Raw genomic sequence first — 22,435 nt, 5'->3', positions numbered from 1 at the left:
CACTATGACTGAAAATTATTTTCTTACTAAATCTCACTAGGAAGTCAGGAGTGCATTTATGGTTTAATTGCACGTTTTAAGATTTTTAAACAATGTCAGACAGTAAAATTGTATATAGTATGTTGACTTTGGTGAAATTTTATATCATTAAACAATTTATTTAGATAAAGGCTTTTATATTTTCACAAAGGCAAAGCACTTGGAAACTGACATAAAGTTACTGAAGTCAGTTTGTCTAATCAAAAGTAATTCTGTATGCAAGGTCATTTCTGATTTGGCCATTTGTTGTATTAGTGTTTTCCATGCTCCGTCCCCCTGGCTTCCGGCACAACCTTCCATTTTTCTACCAGGTTGACTTACTTGTCTTAGTGCTAATAGGATGATTTGATCCCTTCCATTGTTACCGTATTCCTTCATTATTCCTTCTCTCCTGAGTTACTGTGTTAGTATACTTTTATTATGCTCACATTCTCCTCTATCCAGCTGAACAGAATTAAGAGCGGATGTCTGCTCAATAAATGATAGTTTGATGAGAAAGACATAAGAACTAAATTTACAATACAATAGAAATGGGAGTAAAATACCATCAGATTGGAAGAACAAGAAACAAATTATTCCTCAGTTGCAGGCTCATGGGAATAAGGTAAGACTCAAAGGAAGCAATGTTTGGATGGGTCCTGAAGATGAGGAATGGTATATTACACACAGCCTGTAACAAGGCTGAGACACAAACTAGGTACCAGTGAAAGAACATAGAACACAACCTTCACAGACTTCATCATTTTGCTGTTTTTCTTTATGCTACCCTGGAAAACCTATGGACTATATACTTGTCTCCAAATGTGGAACCTTGTAATGTGGTTCAGATGCCATATAACTTTCAAATAGCTTAACCTAGTGACTCTCAGGAAAATATATGAAAAAAAAATGTTAAAAATTTATTTAACTCATGAATTGTATGAGAGTTTCAGTAAAATGGCAATATAACTGATTCAAGAAGAGTAGCTGAAAAGTTAGGCTATTTCTAGGATGATAGGGTCAGTGGGTAGGTTACATAATTGGTTACTACTGTTAAAAAAAAACATTTAAGTGAGGACATTTGAAAATCTAATTGGCTTTATTATTAAAACTATTCATAAATCCAACAGCATCCCATCTAGCAAGTAAAGGGGAGGTCCAAGAAGCTGTACAAGATCTAAGGTTTTTAAAGCAGAAAAGCTGTGAAAAGGGAATTTATTAAAAAGGAATTCATTGCTTTAGGCAAGGTCATCCTCCTAGGTGGAATAGAAAGGATCTGTTAGGTGCTTAACTCCCAGTGTTGATATCAAATTCCAGTTTGTTGGATAAAGTTTACATTGGGGGGGGGGCATTGAGAACTGTTATTAAATTAGATATTATACCTTGGTTTAATGACATCATTTTGGGCCTGTGGTTTTCTATCTAACATTACTCACCAGGGCTTTGAAACACAATATCTAAGATTTATGTGTTCCCTATAACTTACAACATGTCTGAAAGGTAAATGGTGAATCAAACTAAGTAAATTCCTTTATTTAAACAATGTTCAGTCCTCTTCCCCTTAGTACAGCACTGAAAAAAAATATATCACCTACATGTTGCCTTATTTTCCAGTAAGTTTTGGATGAGTTTTCAGACACTGTACATATAATTCTGATTTACAGTCATTGTTGGAAAGATCTGAACTTGGAGTTTCTATGACTATTAAAAGCCAATACTCCCTATTTCTCATCCAGTTATGTAATATACACGGCATCAGGAATGGCATGTGGAGGGTGGTTGATGCTGAGATTGGAGCAATGGAGGCAGTAAAATCGGGGGCTCCAGGACTGTGGCAGAGGTGAGAAAGAACTGCACCTTTTGTGAAAGGTACATAAATAGCTAATCTCACTCCTGACCATTTGTTTTATACAAAATGACAACATATTCTTTATGAACAAATCTTAGGATATTATTTTATTTTTCTTTTACATTTATTTTTGAGAGACACAGAGACAGAGCACAAGTGGGGAGGGGCAGAGAGAGAAGGAGACACAGAATCCGAGGCAGGCTCCAGGCTCTGAGCTGTCAGCACAGAGCCCATCGCGGGGCTCGAACTCACAAACCTCGAGATCATGACCTGAGCCGAAGTTGGATGCTTAACCAATTGAGCCACCCACGCGCCCCGTTAAAGTATTATTTTAAATGGACTTAAAGTATTATCATTATATTCATCATCATTAATATTCATTAATGGAATTAATGAATTATCTAGAATGTCAAGCTTAAATAACCTCTTTTTCTTGAATTACTAAATTATTATATAAATGTATTTGATTTACTGATGTGATTGATTAGTATAATAAATTGTATGTAGCCATCATGACCACATATACATATGCCTGATATGGATATGGTATATATGACAAATTTGACCAAATGGTTATGGGAGTTAAAAAGTGACACAAAGGTCACGTACCTAGCAGTGTGAACCATGGGTATTTTAAATTGCTTGTAGAAAATAATCAAACAATTATTTCAAAGTTCCCAAGGTGACCTTGAATCCTTTGCATCTCTTTCCAAAAGTAACATCAGCAATTTGTAGGAAGCAATATCTATTTGAGATATTAAATAAGAAAAAAATGGGATTTAACCAAGTACGCCTCTCCAAATAGGAAATACTTCTTATGTCAAAGGTCAGGTTGAAGGGTAATATAAATTCAAATGTGAACTAATAATCAGAATCTTGAAAATAACTTGGAAGGCACCCAGAGTGAACTCTGAAATATGTTTATTAAGAAAACTGGGCAACTGATGACTATATCTTTTTAACTAATATAAAGTACAGATTTCTGAAAATCATAGCAATGACTTATATTACAAAAATGTAATTATATGTTAAAGGAATAGGGAACAATTTTAATATAATGATACAGTACATGAATATAGAATGTAACTGAATATATACTGACTCCATAAGCATTTGTGACATGGTGCTATATGTTAAATAAGACCACCAAAATGCTTTTCTTTCTTCACACCCTCTACCAGTCCAATCATTGCAGCTTTCCAACAAGAACATCATTAACAACAGCATTTCATCAAATTGAAAAATCAGATGTTTTTCAACCTATTTGCAGTGAAAATTATATTATAGAATGATATATGTATCACTGAGAAAGGTTAGCTTTCTTGGTGTTTTAAGATACATTGTCTACCCTCTTCCCCATCTTCCTCAATCAATAGAATAAGATACTCAATATGCATTATCTGATGATTTGAGTAAATCTATGGAAAAATTACAGAACTTGCCTTCACTCCCCATCCAGGGATTTTTTTTTAAGCTTGACATTTTCCAAACTGCCCTTTGTTAACCATGAAAAGGCCATAGTACATTTTGCCTAGAAAGAAGATTATGGAGTCATCCTCCTAGCCCCAAAATGGGTATGTATAGGAACAACCAAATGGACCCTGTGGTTCTGCCATAGGGAGTACGTGGTTGTTTGAGAAAGGAACGTTTGCTTTGTCTTGATATTTACTTAGCTCATCTCAAATACTGTACCTAAGAAGGTGATGAGGTAAGGGGGAGAACGGACAGGAAATGAAAGGAAATGAGTCTACTCATTTGGATCCTTTTGGACTGGTGAAGTAAAATGGGGTGCTGTCCAAGAAAACCACATGTGCCCTCTATGCTAGAATCACCAGTCAACTGTTATTTGTACGAATGAAGTAAAACTGTAGACAAGTCCCCTACTCCATGGCATCCAGTACCAGGGGTGGATAAAAGGTTTATATGAACAGTGGTTGAGAAAAAGGGGAAGTAGCTTCACAACTCTCCCTTTCTTTAGGCCATCACTGTTGAAAGCGGAAGCACTGTTAAGGTGTGAAATAGCAACAAAATAAAGGAAAGTACACATTAGGAGAAAAATTTCTGTGATTGAGATTATAAATTGGACAGCAACTCTAATTTTACTGAATGTATTAAAGCACACCATTGCTAGACTGAATTTACAGAAAAAGGACAGAATAATCCATTTTCGAAATGAGACAGCCTAAGCCGTAGTTAGGCTGAAGATGTAGAGGAAAAAAAAGAATACTTTCATAAGACCAAGACAAATGTGATGATTTCATGCAAATATATATCTGACTCACATTCATTAAGTATTACTATCTTTAAGGTTAGTAAGGATAATCACTTCACTGTTCCCGGATTGCCACAAGCCATATGGTAGGTAAATACAAAAGGGAAAACAAAAGCACAAAGGGCATATACTCAATCTGTTACTTCCAGCAATATTAAGGATAACTTTGCATTGCCACTTATGACTAGGTTGATTGTCGTGTAATTAATAGTTGGTACCAAAAAGTGTTCAGCTTTTGCTTTTGCCCAATTGTGAACTCTGCCTTAAAATAAAACTGAAGACAATAAAATAATATAAATAATTTATTTGTACATATATTGGTGTGGTTAAGTGTTGGCAGTTTCTTCTATCATCATGGTTTATTCATTTTATGTAATTGAAAAATTACCTCCAGGGTATCATGTATTTAATTTTTATTCAATGATAAACTGCAGCAGGTGGGAGCAGCAGCTGCTTTACTAAGTAGGGAAAATTTTGTGTGTGTTTTTTTTAGATGATTTTTTTCTTCCTTTTTATCCTATAAGAAGTGTTAATCTTCTTCTTCAGGTATGTCTAAAACTTAACTTTGAGTGGAAGTAGAAGCAATCATAATAATAATTCAAATTTTACAAATGCAATTGAGGAAATGTATTTGTTTTGACTAGACTTTTCAGTATACAATCCCCTACCCCATATTTCAAAACCTCCTTAGTGTTTGCTAACAAATTACTGATTAAGGAAAAGGAATAAATATGAAATTAAAGGACTTTGTTTATCTTCATGCTAAAATACATATGCATATGTTTATACATATTATATTGGAAAACAGAAAATATGCTGCATCAAGATCCTGTCTTAATGTTTTCTACTCCTAGACTTTTAGAAATAACTCACTGCTTCAAAACAACTGTTAATATCACTTATCTTCATCCACTTGCCTTTAGTCTTGATGAGTTGATAATACAGAGATTTTGATGGCGTGACATTTTTGTGATTAAAGCCATCGTTTGTTACTGATGATAGATTTATTTATATCTGACTCTTCCCTCTCTTGATAATATCATTTACTGAATCCTTTTCATTTAGATCCTGATTGATTCTCATACTGCTCCTTCCTATAAATTCCAAGTAGCACTATTGTAGTGCAAAGTCTTTCTTTCTCACCTGATTTACCATAATAGAATTCTACTGATCTCCTTAGCTATAGTCCAGCCAAACTAAAATACTGAAAAAATTATCTTACCTAAACTCACCTGACTTGCTGGATTAGGCAATGTCTTAATGCCTGATGTCAATATCAGCTGAGTTGAATACTGACCACGAATCAATTGTGTTTATTCTCAAACTTGCTTATGCCATTTTTACCTATAAGTAAGAAATTAGGAGATATAGTAGATATACTTTGTTTTTGAGAAGAGCAATCAATGGTGGAAAACACCTACTTCTGAGAGCCAATCCTCAATCTAATCCAAATTCATACTGTGTGTTAGTTTCCAAAACCTTCAAAGTGTTAATATATTTTAATATGACCTCTGACTGGATGGGCCCAAAATAACTGGCAAAAGCAAGTTATTTTATTTATATAAAAGCAAAATAAATTCTCTCTGGATAAACCCATCATAATCCTAGGTCACAAAGAATTTCCCCAAATAATTTTACAATAATATTGAGTAGCTAGTAGATAAAATCTTTTAGCCCCAAGAAAACTATTCACCATGAGTGAGAAGTAGCTACCTCATCCCCAGGGGGACAGAATCAAGACCTCCAGGGATACAGACAAGTAATTTTAAAACCCATGCTTATTGTTTCAAGAAATTAAATACAAACTTGAAAATATGAGCAGAAAATAAGAACCTCTAAAATTTTATACAGAAGATTTCCAACTTAACCAAATGAAAATTCTAAATGTGAAATATAATGATAAATTAAAAACCCAATGAGGTGCAGAGCTGCAGAGTAAAATGCATAAACACACATGCGTGCACACACGCACACACATATTAGTGAACTGGATTTTCAGTTTTTATAGATCAAAAGTTGTAGGAGAGGAGAGAAGAAGACCAGGGTATACATTACTTAGTAACTTATAAAATTAGCTCCTTTATAAAGCTGGAACCTATCACAAATGACCCTGATCCTCACCAAAGAACAGAAACGAAAATTGCCTGTCTTAAAGTTTGGTGTTGAATAAAGTTTGTGTAAGAGGTCCAATCATGACATTTCATAACAACAGGCTAATCCTACATGAATCTGTAGCCCTAATTCATAACAAACAGTCGTTTGTATACAAATATTTCTCTCTCCCCGACCAAACAGGAAATCTGTGCACCAAAATAGATTTTCCATGCATCCCTAACATATACCATTCTTATTAGATAAGCACACATAGATGAATGACGAAGCAACACTAACAACAGTCCTAGAATAAATAGTGTTTATTGGGAGGAAACTCGGTGACAAAGGAGCAGGTGCCTGCCTTCTTACTGCCTTTTGCATAATGTGGCAGTATACAGTGATTCAACTAGGCTGAGTGCCAGAACCTTATAATTTACAATATGAGGAACTTATCATTTACTTTCCTTCGCTGGAGAGAAATCCTCTTATGACAATTCAACACATTGGCCACCAATACTGTTCTGCCAGTGCTTCATCATGGCTGGGCCAACAATCCTTTCTTTGGCTTGGTCAGAGTCTTCAGTCAAGCTTTGTGATTGTGGCTACATGGCACAGCTTCAGACTGGTAGCTAGCACTGATCAATATTTTATCAAGCTGAATGCTTACATATTTATTTGCTCACCAATAGTTAGTATTACAATATATTGGCTGATTTTATCAAGTTAAGATAGCTTTAAAAAAAAATCAAATTAAGATAGCTCAAGTTAGGATCTGCTGTTCAAAATAGAGGAATAAATGATTTTACTTATCTAAAGGTAGACTAAAACCCAGTTATCAATCTATATCTATCAAATAATCAACTGATTGACCCTAGGTAATTGATATAACTTCTGAGTCACAACTTCCTCATTTAGAGTGATTATAAAGACCTAGTTCAGGTACTCTATATACTGTAAAATTATGTGAATATGTCCTATTGGTAGTACAGCAATACTAATACTGTTTTATACTTGAAGAATATAGTGTTTCCCTGGCACCATTAATTAACTCCAAGAGACATATATATCTGCCATTAATACTGGATTTACAAACAATAGAGGAAAATGCTAAATAAATAATAGAAGGGAAAATAAAGCAGCAGATATTAAATGTTGGTTTTGTGTCACATAATATTTCATAGTGTTTGCATATTTACTCTTTTTCAATAAGTTGTAACAATGGCACTCTGAATTTTACATTTATATAAATAAATCAAATAACTCTATCAAATAAGTCCCTGTGTTCATAATGGTCTGCAGAGATCTAATTGGATTTCAATTTGTGAAAGAAAACTTGATTGTCAAAATACATCAAACAAATGTAATTTGAGTCTATACTTAGAAACGATCACAAAAATAATCCTTTAAATTCATACACGTTGCGATTTAAAGTTTGTTTATAAATACTATACTTTAAACTATGATATTTACAGAAATCATGTGAGGTAGGCAGGGCTGAAATTAGCATGGCAGTTTTTATAAAATTTAAATACCTTGGCCAAAATCACACAGACAGTAATGTTGGACACAGAAGAACCAAGGTGTTCTTAATCTAAATTGGGTAATCTTTCTATATTTTTCATGCTGCCAAGCCAAGTGAGATGAATATCATGCTCTTCTTTTTTTCTCGGGAATGTGTCAGAAACCTCACTCATGAGAATAATTAATTACCATTAATTTATCATTAATTTTAAATTTAGAATTCCTTTAAAATATTATTAAAATTGTTAATAAAACCAAACTGATTAAACATAATGGCATAGGTGAACTAACTGAATTTTTCTAAGTGTTAAGAATCCTATAGCTTAAGTAATGCAACTCAGTGATAGGTAGATGGATGAGTTCTTTTTTTTTTCTTTTTTAAAAATTTTTTAACATTTATTTATTTTTGAGAGAGAGAGAGAGACAGAGTGTGAGCAAGGTAGGGGCAGAGAGAGAGGGAGACACAGAATCTGAGCAGGATCCAGGCTCTGAGCTTTCAGCACAGAGCCCAATGTGGGGATCAAACTCACGTACTATGAGATCATGACCTGAGCTAAAGTCAGATGCTTAACCAACTGAACCACCCAGGCAGGCGCCCCTGGATGAGTTCTGTTATAATTTGACTGTCTTGAGTGAGGACAAAAAATAAAAAATAAAAAAAGAACCAGACCTGGCATAATTATTGTCCTGTTCCAAAAGTAATGATTTAAAATAAAATAAAAAACTAATTTTAATTTAGAAAAAATGGTTCAACCAAACATTCTTTGTGGTCTTTTTGAAAATAAGAAATAGAATTAAACTGACAGTTATCTTTTGTATCTTCTGTTCCTTGAAGGGTAAAACAAAACAAACAAACAAAAAAACAAACATAGAAGAATCTACACCTTTAGTGTTTATTTTGTGTTTGATGATAAAGAGTTCCTGATACACAGAAAACTACCTCTTGTGGGCTGCTAGTTCTAACAAGAATTATACTCCGAGGGTCAAATTGTACCACATTTGGAGATTCTTTGTTGTTCCTGATCCAATCTGCTCTCTACAAAACCTCCTAAGTTTAATAGAGGGATACAGACCTAGAAAGAAAGATAGAACCTAGAGAATTTGTTGTTTTAACTCAGCTGCCGGTTAAAACTTACAATATTGCAACTCAGTTTAAATTTTTACTAGCACCCTCAAATAACTCAGAAGAACATTTAACAAAATAAAAGCATTTTCCAAAGACTTATTCTATCAATCCCAAAAGATAGGTGTAAGCAGAAATGGAAAAAAAGACAGCTCAGCCCTAAAATGCAGGGAGAACATGGGAGCAAGTTTACCCTGAACATGTAAGGCCAAGACCTTTATAAAGCTGGAGTTTTAATAGTAAACCCCAATTTCAGTGCAGTTCCCTTAAGAACCTAACATACAAGGACAAGACAAAGAACAGATATATCTGAAGAGCCTACTACATATCAGACTGTGTTAGGTTTATTTTATATTCAAACTATCAAGTGTCCATTAATAGCCCCAATACAAGAAGCTATCGTTCTTTTTCATATGGAAATGCTGAAAATTAAAAGACTTTTAACGCTTGCCCAGGATGATAGATGCAGCAGGTTACAGGACTCAGAAGTGCACGTTTAAACTGAGGCTTCAAAATAGGTAGGAGTCTCTGTATTCATTCCAGGATTAAAGCAGAGACTCAATCCTCTCTGAGAAAAGTAGCATGCATGTTAGAGTTTTTCACTTCATCAAAGGTTATATTGATGTTAACTGGAGCTACTGGACTTCTACCAGATTTCTGGGGAAACACATGACTGAAAATTTCGAGGATGAAGAGTAGTAATATTCCGGAAGGTTCTAGCCATACCTCACCTTTTGCTACAAATTATTTCCAAGTTTTGAGTTCAGATTGGTCCAGGTATTCAAGCAGTACAGTAATTATGTCATTCTTTTCTTTTACTTTCAATGAAAAGCTTCTTAAACCTTGGAGACATGAACACCCCTGGTTCAAATATATTATCCTTTAGTCTTTACATGATTTTGAGTATAATGTCTAGCATCTTAATACACTGTTAGGATTATATCCTCTTCCCTATATTTCACTTTCATTTTCTGCAATGAATTTATATTACACTATTATATTGCCAAGTCTTTTTAGAGGTTACCTATCCCTAACACGAAAGTATTTTGGCAGCTTGTCTATTGCAAAACACCAAGTTTTATTGAATAATTGGAAGTCAGCTTTTCATTTCTTTGGTTTCTCAATGTATTGCCTTCTTTCAAAAAAACATAATTACATACATTTCTCTATCAGATTCTTAGTTGCTTCATTTTCTTCTGCATCCTAATGTTAGGTATTTATTCAACTCTTCTCTAAGCATCATATAATTGTGAAATGGAATTGCCAGCCCCTAATGTTATCAGCAAAATCCATTAGGTAATTTCTGTAGCTTGAATTGCCCCTATCTCATTAAAGCAGCCTACTGTCCCCAGTGATTCTTTTCTAGCTTAGATAATATTGTTTAAAAATATAAGCAATTATACACAGAATACTCATTTAAAATTTTGTTGTGCCTACAATGTGCCAAATATTGACATTTTCGAACTATGGCAGGATAAATTCAGTTCAATTCAATTTAACACACATTTATGGGATGGCAGATATATGTCAAAGCACTAGCCTAGGTTCTGGGGACATAAAGATAAATAGTACCCAGTGCTCACTATCTGGGAACTCGCAATATAAAAGGAAACAAAACACAAAAACTGACCCTGACACAATATGATAAACCCTATAAGACAGGTATAGAGGAAATTTATGAACACACAAAAGATGAGCCAATTAAGTTGACCTTGAGGGGGTAGTGGGTCAGAGTGCTTTTATTGAGAGCATAGAGGTGGTTATTATATTTGGCTTCCAAGGATAAATGGTTGCTCTTCATGTTTTAAAAACTGTGAAGGCCATTCTAAGCAGATGGAAGAACATAAGCAAGGAAATGGAAGTATAAATGTGCATGGGCTTTTCATAGGTGCTTGGATCAGTTGACCAACAGGAGAAGCTAGAAGGAAATGTTGGGTCAACTGTTTGGCAAGATGGATGTCACACTGAAGAGTTGGACAATTATTTTAAAGGTGATTGTGTTTAACAAATTACTACAAACTAGTAGGTAAATGTAACATTTGTATATTCTCTCACAAGTCAGAAACCTAGGCATGGCTTAGCTGGATCCTTTGCTTGGAGTATCAACAGACCCCAATCAGCTTAATTAGTTACGCGTCCGACTGTTGATTTCGGCTCAGGTCATGATCTCACAGTTTGTGGGTTCAAGCCCTGTGTCAGCTCCAAATTGACAGTACAGAGCCTGTTTCAGATTCTCTTCCCATCCCCTGCTGCTCTCTCTCTTTCTCTCTCAGTAAATAAATAAATAAATAAATAAACAAACAAACAAACTTTTTTTTTAAAAAGGGTGTATTACAAAAAAAAAACCCAATCAATGTATTAGCCAGTGTTAGGTTCTTATCTGGAGATTTGACTAGGGAAGCAAATGCTTCCCCATTTAGATGGTTATTGGCAACATTCAGTACTTTGACTCTTCCAAATGCACAAATAGAGAGAGAGAGAGAGAGAGAGAGAGAGAGAGAGAAAGCAGCCTGACTAGAACAAATGAGCTAGCAAGATGGAGTTTTATATAACATAATATAAAAATGATATCCCATCACTTCTGCCATATTAAAATTGTAAACAGTAGGAGGTGGTGATCGATGACACTGTAAAATTTGTCCACAAGGAGATAGTTTTTAAGTGGTGATGATAATACATATGTATAACAAAGAAACAGGTATGTCAGGGTGAATAGTGGTTTCAAGGTGGAAAGAGATGGAAATATATAAATTTACCTTTTAAAATTTCTCTAAAATAATTTTCCTTTCAGAGATTAGTTTGTGTTATTTTTCTACCAAAGAAAAATGAAGATCATAAAGCTTCTTGGGATTTACTAAAAACATTCTCCCCTTAGGAAAGAAGAAAATGACAGCACCTCGTAATACTAAAAGGTAGCTCTCCCTAGAAGAGGGAGGGCCAGGATAGGGGGCCCTCTGTTTCGATTAATGGGATATAATTAGATTCTTTTATGTTTCAAACACATTTTTTAATGTTGATTTATTTTTGAGAGACAGAGAGACAGGGAGAGAGACAGAGTGTGAGCTGGGGCAGAGGAGGGACAGAGAGAGGGAGACACAGAACTCAAAGAGAGCGCCAGGCTCTGTGCTGTCAGCACAGAGCCCAACGTGGGGTTTGAACTCACAGCCCTGAGATCATGACCTGAGCTGACGTCGTCGAATGCTTAACCGTCTGAGCCACCCAGGAGCCCCAGATTCTTTTATGTTTCAAAAGTTTAAAATAGATTCTCTGGAAAGAAGCAAAGGAAGATGATGACAAGTAGTCTGAGGGAACCAGCACCAAACCTATTCTGACCTGGCAGCCCTTACTTAGCCTACAGTGTTCAGTTCACTAACCGAACAAAACGCGATTGTAAAAGGGCATTATTCCCGGCTAGGGAGGAAACAGGGTGATGGGACAGTTGGTGGGAATCCTTGTTTTGTTTTGTTTTAAGCATGGCTTCTGGTCATTTCTAACTACCACTTGGTTCTCCCTCATGCTTACTTTGTGGGAGGTGAAATACATTCTCTTTAAGCAACAAAAGATGACTCACTCATGTTACTGGTAAGTTCTGATGTACTTTTTCAGCCTTGGCTTTACAACTACAATAACCTTGGGATTATATATACTCCAGTTCTTACTGGTAGATGATCTGAATCAAATGCTCTGATATATGCAAGAATTGGAAAATTTTTAATGCTCTTTAGGTGTTTCCAATGTATAGCCAGGGTTGAGAACCAATATGCCAGGAAACTCAGAATATATGGTAGGATGGTGCTAGAGGTTAGTCTAAACTTGCTGATGTTAGGGACATGGGTGGGGAGCATGAGCTTCTAATTTCTGAGGAAATCAGACTGGGGTACTGGTCTACTCTAATTGGAGCAGGTAAGAACACACAGTGATACACTTTGTATTGCTATTTTATGAATGAGCAGTTATGTGCTGATAAATATTTAACAACCAGATTTCAGGGGAAAAATAGAGTTCTAATTTATAGATTTGATTATATTCATGATGCAAATAGTCCTAACTATTTTTTAACATCTATCAAATTTATCACTGAATGCAAAGTTGGAAAGAGATGAATGGTAAGTAGCACATCCCTGCATAGTATTTCTACAATACAGATAAAATAAACAATAACTTCAAGAGCATAGAAAAGACTAAAATATATTTTTAAAAAGCAAGGAGTTTTGAGTATTTATTTTCATTGTTTAATAAAACTTAATTGTAAGTTTCTATTATTCGCTTTTGAATAATGACTGCCTTTAACAACTGACTCAAATAATCCTTTAAAATGTAAAACGGGCCATTACAACATTTTATGAACATGCTTCAGCAAAAGGCGACTTACCTGCAAGCAGGATTAATATTCAAAATACGTAACACCTACGTCTGCATGGGCACCACCTCATCAGAATTGTTACTAAGCCAGTATGCCATGGCTCTGCCTGAAAGGCTTTAAGGGTGTATCTAGAGGACGGATGCTATTTATCTTCACCTTTGTGTCCCTTAAGGTTCCTAGCACACTGACATTGACATAATGTCATAACGACATAGAATGTCATAAAGACATAAATGACATAAAGATATTGAACATAATGACTGAATAAATAAGTGATTGAATAAATTATGTATTAAAGGGCCTGACTCCATAGTAGTTCCTTTACTAAGGATTCATGTTATAACAAACCCCCTCCCTCCTTTTGTAGAAAGAGTTTGTGATTGGCTGAGGATCTTTATAGAGGAAAGTAAACAGTATTTCATTTATTCCTTTTCTTAGTGATCTTCTTTGTCATATGTCGAGGTTCTACATTGAAGTAGATACCTACTCCCCCTTCTGTGCTCTAAGTAAACTGAAGTCCCTGCTATCCGCAGACATGTCTGGCTATCTCATGCTCCATCAGACTTGTTTACTTCTTCTCAGTACTCACTTTTCTCAACTTTTCCCTTGGATCATCTGTTTCCCTTTCCAGATTCAGGAAACTTTTTTCTATTCTTCTCTGCAGCTGCTAGGATATTTGTTACATTCTCCTCTGTGCTCCCACTATGATTGATACATAATGCAAACATAATATCTAACACTTTCTATGGTTTAATTGTTTATATATCTGTATTTGTTGACTTCTCTCTATCCTTGGGGAGAATGTTGCCCCTTGAAGGCATCATTTCTCTGAAATCTTCTTGATGTCTCCTGTCTACCTTGAGATTTTCTACTGAGTATTACACATGTGTGACCATCCCTCCCCCTTCCCAGAGCTTAGGCTCCTTGAAAGCAGAGCTAGGATATCATCTATCACTATTCCTAAAAGAAAAGATATTGGGGACTTTGAAGACAGACTTCTGGGATTAGAATTTGGGCTTTACACTATGTGTGTGATTTGAAACTAATTACTTCCTTCTGCCTCATCTTCCTTATCTGAAAAGCAAAAGTGTTAAAAAGCATACCAATTGCCCAGATTGTTCAGAGTACAGAATGAGTGAACTCATAAAAATAAATAAATAAATAAATAAATAAATAAATAAATAAATAAACAAACAAACAATAAATAAATAAAAGACTTAGAAGAATGCTTAGAACATAGTGAGCACAAAATGAATATTAGCTATTATTATTCTTATAGTAAACACTCAATAATTGCTGAATGAATGAAGAATAAAACATATAATAACAAACCAACAACACTTAACTCCATTACACCATACTTAGTATTATACTACCTTATTCCAGCAAAGATAAATAAATTGATTTACCATTTTAACACTATGCAATAACTGAAATTAATTTTCTTTTTTCTGTTACTCAAAGATTGTCTCTTTCTTTCTGAACTACCTTCAGGGTTTTTTTTTAATTATTTAATTGTTAATTAATACCCTTCTAAACCAGAGAGTGCTTAAAATATTCATGCTGAAGGTAGGACCTTTACTTCTGTCAGACCATTTGCTTTCTAAGATGACTTTCACCCCATCCATCCCGAGATGGTAAGTCATTAGTTTTGATGTAGCCTGATACCAAAAAGAACATGCCATTTTCCTTTAAAGAGATAAGCTAAAATGCAAAAGGTAATAAGAAGCAAAAAGCAAAGTATCCATTTTTAACTCTTTACCTAAGCAGAATTTTTATTTCTGATGACATAAGAAACAGATCATTTAACCAGAAACTGGGAGTATAGGAGCTATGAAATCCCAGAATATAGTATCTTAGGATACTTAGGAGAACAAAATATGTGGATTTATTTGCCTTCTGAAAATATGCTTAGGATATTGAACCAAGACTAAATGGGTTCTTAACTTGAATTTACCATTATAGACATGTTTAATTCATCATTTAAAAAATCTTGTCTGGGCATCTTTACTATTGATCCTTTCTTCTTTTTGTCTCTTAGTTACAAAACTTTCCTAAGAAACTCTTCATTTTTAGTTGCATAGATTTATTTTTTTAATGGGGGGGGCCTATTTATTTTCCTTTGAAGCCATACAGATAGTTGCACTGATAAAGTGGAAGAGATTGCTCTTGGGCAGTTGTAATTTGCCTATAACTTATCAGTAAGTAAGTAAGTAAGTGAATAAATAAATAAATAAATAAATAAAATCACTTAAAGAAATCCCATTAAATCCAAGGAATCAATTTTAATGTTTGTAATTAATCTTTCCTAACATCAAAATCACCACAAGAAAAAAATGTGAAGTGAAGCAAATTATTGAAGATGAAAATCAAATATCTTCTCATAATAAAACAAGGTAGATCTTAGAAGTCAAGAATTCAGAAGTGTCCTTCCTCATTTAAACTGTTTCTCTCCTACAGTATGAAACCAGAGCCAGTCTTTCTGATCCTTCATGTAACAATTCTTTAGACTATATTACAACAGTTTCAAATTCCTTGAAACTCTTACTTTTAGAAACATATTATTCAGAAATATTTTATTTTGGTTCAGGTTGAACAAGGAATGATACAAGGAATTTTTCAGATAATCTAGAAAACACACTGGATGAAGTATACACATTAGAAGTCTACATTTTTGTCATCAAACCTACTTTATATATTGTTTTACTTTTCTCTTAGCCAAATAACTGCTTTTGGTAATAACTAATATATAAAAATGATAGGAAAACACAGAAGATAATAGTATATTCCTAGAGTGAATTTAGGAATATTTTTTTTTCCTATTTGCCAAATTTTCTCCTACTTGCTTTTGAGCCCAGGCTAAAGATACACAAAATTCTTGCTTCACCCTTAATCTTCAGAAGGGGAAAATAGTGCAATTATTCTGATTTTTTTTGTATGCTATTTTCTTACATTCTCTCCTAGATGCTTAATTCTTGTCTTACTTCCAAACAATTTAGGCACAAATACTACCTCTGTACATGCTACAAATACTGAGGATTTGTCAGTAAAATGTAGTATCTCTGAGGGAGTCTATCTATCTGACACTACTTTCTCCTAGGACCTTACATCTATATTTCTGATTTTTGCAATATTTTATATCACTTCCCCTCTCCCATCACTACTATTCTGTTAAGGTAATAAGCAGCAAAATTATTATTCACATTTAAAAGAGAGAAAATTGAGGCTGGAAAGACTTGTCCAAGGTCACAGAGGGAGACACTCCCTGGGGAGACACTGGAGAGTTATAGCAAATACTTCCTATAGAATATTTGCTTTTATAACATACTGCATCATATGAGGTAAATGCACTTTCTTTGAATGTGGAAAGTGAAGAGACTTGTTAGAAAACATGCAATTTCACAAGTGAGCCAGGAATATGTTTTGCCCAAAGAGACACCTGGAATTAATTGTTGCTCTCTTAAGAGATCAATGGGACTCATGTAGGGATTGCAATGTGTGGCAGAGTCACTGAGGCGGAAGACTTTCATGTTGGCAAAGCAGTGCCTCCCAGATAGATCTTTTAATTGCTTAAACATTAGGAGCAAGCTGTCACCTTGTGGATGAAAGCTTTAGTTGATATCTTGATACTTGGCATTCCTACCTCCAGTGGACTTAAAATAAAGGTTTGAAAATATGAGGAAAATTTAGCTCTTAGCTAAACTCCTTAGATTGAAGCCTTCTTATCTAAAAAGTAACTCTAACTAGGAGTTATTTCTTCCCTACTCCCTCCCTTCCTTCCTTCCTTCCTTCCTTCCTTCCTTCCTTCCTTCCTTCCTTCCTTTTTTTTCTGCCAACAGATAATTTTTACAAATTATTACCAAAAGTTTCATGAACACTTATTAAGAGCAATTTTAGTTACTGTTTAAACATACATTGAAACTCCAGTGCTATGATCTATTATTAGTATCCATGAGAAAGAAAAATAAACCTCAGATCCTTCCCTTGACAAGGCTATAAGCTAGTGTGAGATGGAAGATGTATACAACTGACCACACCACAATATAAATATGATAAGTTGTAGTATAGAAGGGAACAAACTAATTATCTTTGGAGTTCAGAGAGAAAGAGATGGACTTCATTAGGATGGGAAAGTGAGGCAAGACTCAAAGAATTAATATCAGAGAACAGGTGACCTCTATCTTGTCTTCTCCCCTGTTTGATCAGAATTTATATCATACTGCACTGCTATCTTTTGGGAGTTTCCTAAAACAATATAATAGTTATTGAATAACCAGGCCAGACGAAAGTCATCTGTCAACATTACTCCAGCTCCCATGTTACCTCATTCTGTCATTTGAAGGCTTTTCTTCACAGAAATGAAATGCTTCAAATTCAAACCCTCAAAAAACTGCCTCAGTTCAATTTTGGAATCTTATGTGATGCTTCTACATGGATCATAACAGGTTTCTCTTTCCCGTGCCTTCCCTACATGAAAGAGAATAAGAAAATTAATTATGCCACTTGACAACAACCACATTTGATAAGTGTGATTGTTGGGCAGGAATCTTGTGGGGAGGGCACAACAAACTAAAGTATTTTGGCAAAGATGAGACTCCACCACAATCATTGCCAGAGCTGTCTCATTATATACCTCCATGGAGGAGAGAATACAAGATATCCTTGAAGCCAAGTGATGTTGCAACCCTGACTGTACCTCTTCTATTTGAGGTGACAAGTATAAATTACGGAAAATGAGATGGCATGTTAGCTATTTGATGGTGTTTGACTTAGGGCCACAATACAACAACTGTACAGAACAAGTTAGCCACATTCAATGATGGATTTGAATTTCATATTGACATTTTGTAGAAGGATATAAGGCATCTCAGCTAATTTCACGCTTACTTGAGTAGAAATATATGAAAGTCTAGTTAGTTCACATATTTTAAGATAAGTTGAAGCCACTATTCTTTAAACATATCTTGATAATTGGGGGAAAAATCACTCTGAAGAATTCTTGAATGTGTATTTTATAAATCAATGCTTATGTGTTAACCATTGATAAATGTATGCCACACACAGATTGTAGACACCTATTCCTATAAACTGACTTCTGTTTATTCTTAATTTTTCTGTTTAGAATGTTATACTCTTCAGCCTTTTTTCATCATTCATGAATAAATATAACATCTCTTTATCTACCCATTTGTTTATCCAATAAATATTCATTGAGAACTAGTATGTATCACGCAGATCTAGGCACTTGGCAATATGGCTGGGAATAAGACATAAAAGATCCTGGTGTTTTAGGAAGAGGAGGGCCTGTGTGCGGCTCCTGCCCTTTCCGACCCATCTGGGCATATGCTTTGGGTTTCCAGTCTGAATTGGCAGTGAGAGCAGAGCCTGAGGAACCAGAGGTGCCTAAGGCTTGTGGGGCATTACTGGAGATGGACAGCTGGATTCCTTATTATGACTACCCTATAGTTTTCCTGCCTGCCTACAAGTATCCCCAAGCATGGATTCCTCCTCATGAGAGGGTGCATAACGCAGGACCCAGTTTCTGCCTGGAACTGTCACACTGAAGAAGCCCACTGGAGCTCAGTTGGCATTTAATATCCAAGGAGGAAAGGCCTCACAACTAGGGATCTTTATCTCCAAGGTGATTCCTGACTCTGATGCACATCAAGCAAGACTTCAGGAGGGGGACCAAATCGTAGCTGTGAATTATGTGGATTTCCAAGACATTGAGCACAATGTTGAGATCCTGAAAACAGCGCATGAAATCGGTAACCATCAATTATCATCACTGAAAAGAGAGGACTGTGCACCAGAGAATTGCAGCCCATAGCCTCCCACATGGAATCTTCTAGGACAAGCTGATTAGGCCTCAGGGAAGTCTCTGGAGAAACTCTATTCCTGGCCCCACCCTGGCAGAGTGGAGTGGGGACAATGGGGACACAGTAAGGCCCTGCACCAAGCCAGCTAGCCAACTGCATTACCCAAACTGAACTGTACTTTTTGTTTCCTAGTTTTCTAGGTGATCTTCATTCCCTGAAAGAGGAAGAATGATGATATCTAGGTATAGCCTATGGAGAACCCTGCTAGAAAAGGTAACTGACATTTATTGAATACCCTGTGCTAGACAATTATGCATATGTCATATCATTTTCACTCAAGTATAGAGATTAATAGAGAAAAGAATTTTGGGGGCCATCTCATCTACCTGGCCATCTCATCTCATCCTTGTACACCAGTCTCATACACTCTGGCAACAACCTGGGACTGTTCCTCCCTCTTCCCCCTATCCTTTTCTCCAAAAAGTAAAAGGCAATGCTGAGAGAAAAATAAAGACATAAAAGATCTTTGCTTTCATAAACTATATATTATTTTATACTCAAATACACACACACACCCACACACGCACACACACACACACACACACACACAAGTGAAAAATGGATAACCCAGTAGCAGTAAGTGTTATGAATGAGATAAAACAGGAAACTATTAGAAATGATCTCACATAAACCACACATTTGATATCTCATGAAGAAAGGACTCACTAAAGAGATAACATGGGTTTGATATCTGCAGTGTAAGAAGAAACTTTGTTCTGTGAAGAGCTGGAAAGAACTGCTGGAAAGTGTTCAAGTTAAAAATAGTAGCAAACATTAAACTTTGAAGGCAGAAATGAGCTTGTCTATTCAAGAAATTCCCTGAAAAATAGTATGGCTGAAATATAACAAGGGGGAAAAGTGGGCAGAAATCACATCAGCTAGAAATTGGTAGGGCAAGGTAAGAAGTCTGGATTTTTCTCCTGGCAATGGGAAGCCATCAGAGATCACGTACTTTATGTCTTCAAAAAGATCCTTCTGGCTCTTATGTAGAGCCAAAGGGTTACAAGTGTGCAATTAGAAGGAACAGACCTGTCAGGAAGGTCAAAGAGATCCAAGATGATCAATTCCAATGATAACAGAAGTGGATAAATGAAGTATAAATTTTGCCCATAGGCAAATTTTGTTGTTGGGTAGGATGTGTCAGATCATGAGTAATAGGAAGGAATCATGATGACTCTGAGGTTTTTGCCTGAACAAGTAGTTGAATGGAGGTATAATTTACTGAAGTTGACAAACGCTGGGTAGGATCAGGTTACAGAACCAAAAATGAAGAGTTCTAGGTCAGATATATTTTTGATATATCAATTAGCCATTCAAATGGAAATTTCAAGTACGTAGCTGAATACATGGAGTCTGGAACTCACAGAAATTATCTAGAAGTATATTTAAAGCTGTGAGACCATAGGAAAGATCAAATGCCCATGGAAAATACAGATTTTTAGAAGATAAGCAGAATAAACCCTGGGGCAGGTTAACATCTCAGAGGATTGTGATGAGATATTAATAAGAGATAATGTTCACAAAAGTATCTACTACATGATATATGCTTAATAATTTTGACTTATATTTATAGATTCTTTGTACATGATAGACCCAGTGAAAAATAAGAATAAAATAAAATACGTATAAGATATAAGAAAGGAATTAATCTGTACTGGCAGTAAATATCTGTTACATATGAACTTAAATAGTCATATTCACTAATACAAATTTATCAGGGTAATGTCATAATCCCATTTTATGTATCAGTAAAATGAGATCTATAGATTTTTCCTACTTGCCAGTAACTGACAGAATTAAATTGACACTCCAAATTTTAAAGTTCACACCTTTGGAATCCCAGGCTCCAAATCATTTAGGATCTTATAGCCCACTTGAGATGTCAGCGTGTACAAAAAGTTAGATTTTAAGATGGTACATTATTAACTACATTAGGAATGAGGTAGTGTGTTCTACAAGGAGTTAGGCTTTATAGCAAGGCACACATAGATTTGATAATAGGTTTGCTTTTTAATAGCTTCATGATATTAGGCAAATCATGCACTCTTTCTGAATCTCAGATGTTTTCTTCTTATGTGTAAAATAATATGTACTTGGTGAAGTTGTTTTGAGGAGATGACAAATAGGTGTGAGTGCCTTGCAAACAATACATATGCAATAAATATTAGTTTGCTTCCCTTATCCTGCAATCAAGAGCCATAGTTCTAATTAAATCCGTTAGCTATCTGTGTGCAGTGGGTAGGGGCAATTAAATTCAATAATGTTTAATATGATCTTATTTTTCCAAAATGGGTTGGGCAGATTTAATAGCTGGCTTTGCATAAAGTGAAAAATTAGAATTTCAGGTGAATAACTATGTTTTAGTCTATTTGAATAATGATTCTTTTCAGAACACAGACCTGGTATCCTTCTTTTTCTTTTTTGAAATGAAGTAGAAGGGATACACTTTCAGTGCTAAATAACCTAAAAGCTTTTAAGCTTCATTCAAATTATCTTCAGTCATTTTTAATATTGATTAACCAAAAATGTCCTTTAAGAAATATTATGCAAAATAGATATTTGCTTTTCAATTAGATTGTTTATTATAATGATTAAAATCAAATATAAAATTATTAAAATTAATATTTAATTATTTAATATTAAATAAAATTAATAATTAGCATTGGTATCAAATATTAAAATATTATATATGCCTGTTGACTGAATGTATGTATATATTACATTTTGCATAAAATTAACCAGACACTAAATCTGTGTTTGATCGATAGCAGATTGATTTATTAAATGAAACTATACAATGGAAGAATATTAAGTTAAAGGGTACTGTTTTAGTTTATTAATTCATTTGTCCTTAGTTAGCTTTGCTTTTTTTAATATAATAACTAGTTACTTCCTAGTGTAACTCATATTGAAGTATAATTATAAAATTTTTTAATTGAATTTTATTTGTAATTGGATCATTTTAAAATACTAAGGCCCACATTGCTTTTACAGGTCCATTTTGAATAGGTTGGAAGAAGAGTTATTAACTAAGAAAAGAAGTGCAAGGTACTGTGCTATATCACAGAGATAGGAATAAACCATGTCCAAGAAATTAAGTCTCAACCTGGTGATAGGATATAAGTGAAAATTATTCCCACATTTTCTCTCTGGATGTGTAGTAGATAGTTCCATGAAGGCATACCCAATGTGGTAAAGAAACTAAAGAAAGCCAACTCTTACTGAGGTTGTAGGCACTCTCCCCATAAGTGAAAAATGTTGCCTTATCTACTCGCAGAAGGAGTAGGAGGCGCCTGGATGGCTCAGTCAGTTGGTC

The 22,435-nt window shown here is 34.9% G+C and overlaps 1 long non-coding RNA gene across 1 annotated transcript in view; it reads right to left on the bottom strand.

Moving 5' to 3' along the window:
• The window catches only part of LOC128315237 (uncharacterized), a 148,022-nt gene extending 133,642 nt beyond the window's left edge, over nt 1-14,380 (bottom strand). The window contains exon 1 of the long non-coding RNA XR_008297806.1: nt 13,250-14,380. This is a non-coding gene — a long non-coding RNA (uncharacterized LOC128315237). The remainder of the gene's footprint in view (nt 1-13,249) is intronic.
• Between the last annotated feature and the right edge of the window lie 8,055 nt (nt 14,381-22,435).

This window comes from Acinonyx jubatus, chromosome C2 (assembly GCF_027475565.1).
Source record: "Acinonyx jubatus isolate Ajub_Pintada_27869175 chromosome C2, VMU_Ajub_asm_v1.0, whole genome shotgun sequence".
Taxonomy (NCBI): Eukaryota; Metazoa; Chordata; class Mammalia; order Carnivora; family Felidae; genus Acinonyx; species Acinonyx jubatus.
The sequence above is the reverse complement of the archived record's forward strand: the minus strand, read 5'-3'. Positions and strand labels throughout refer to the sequence as shown.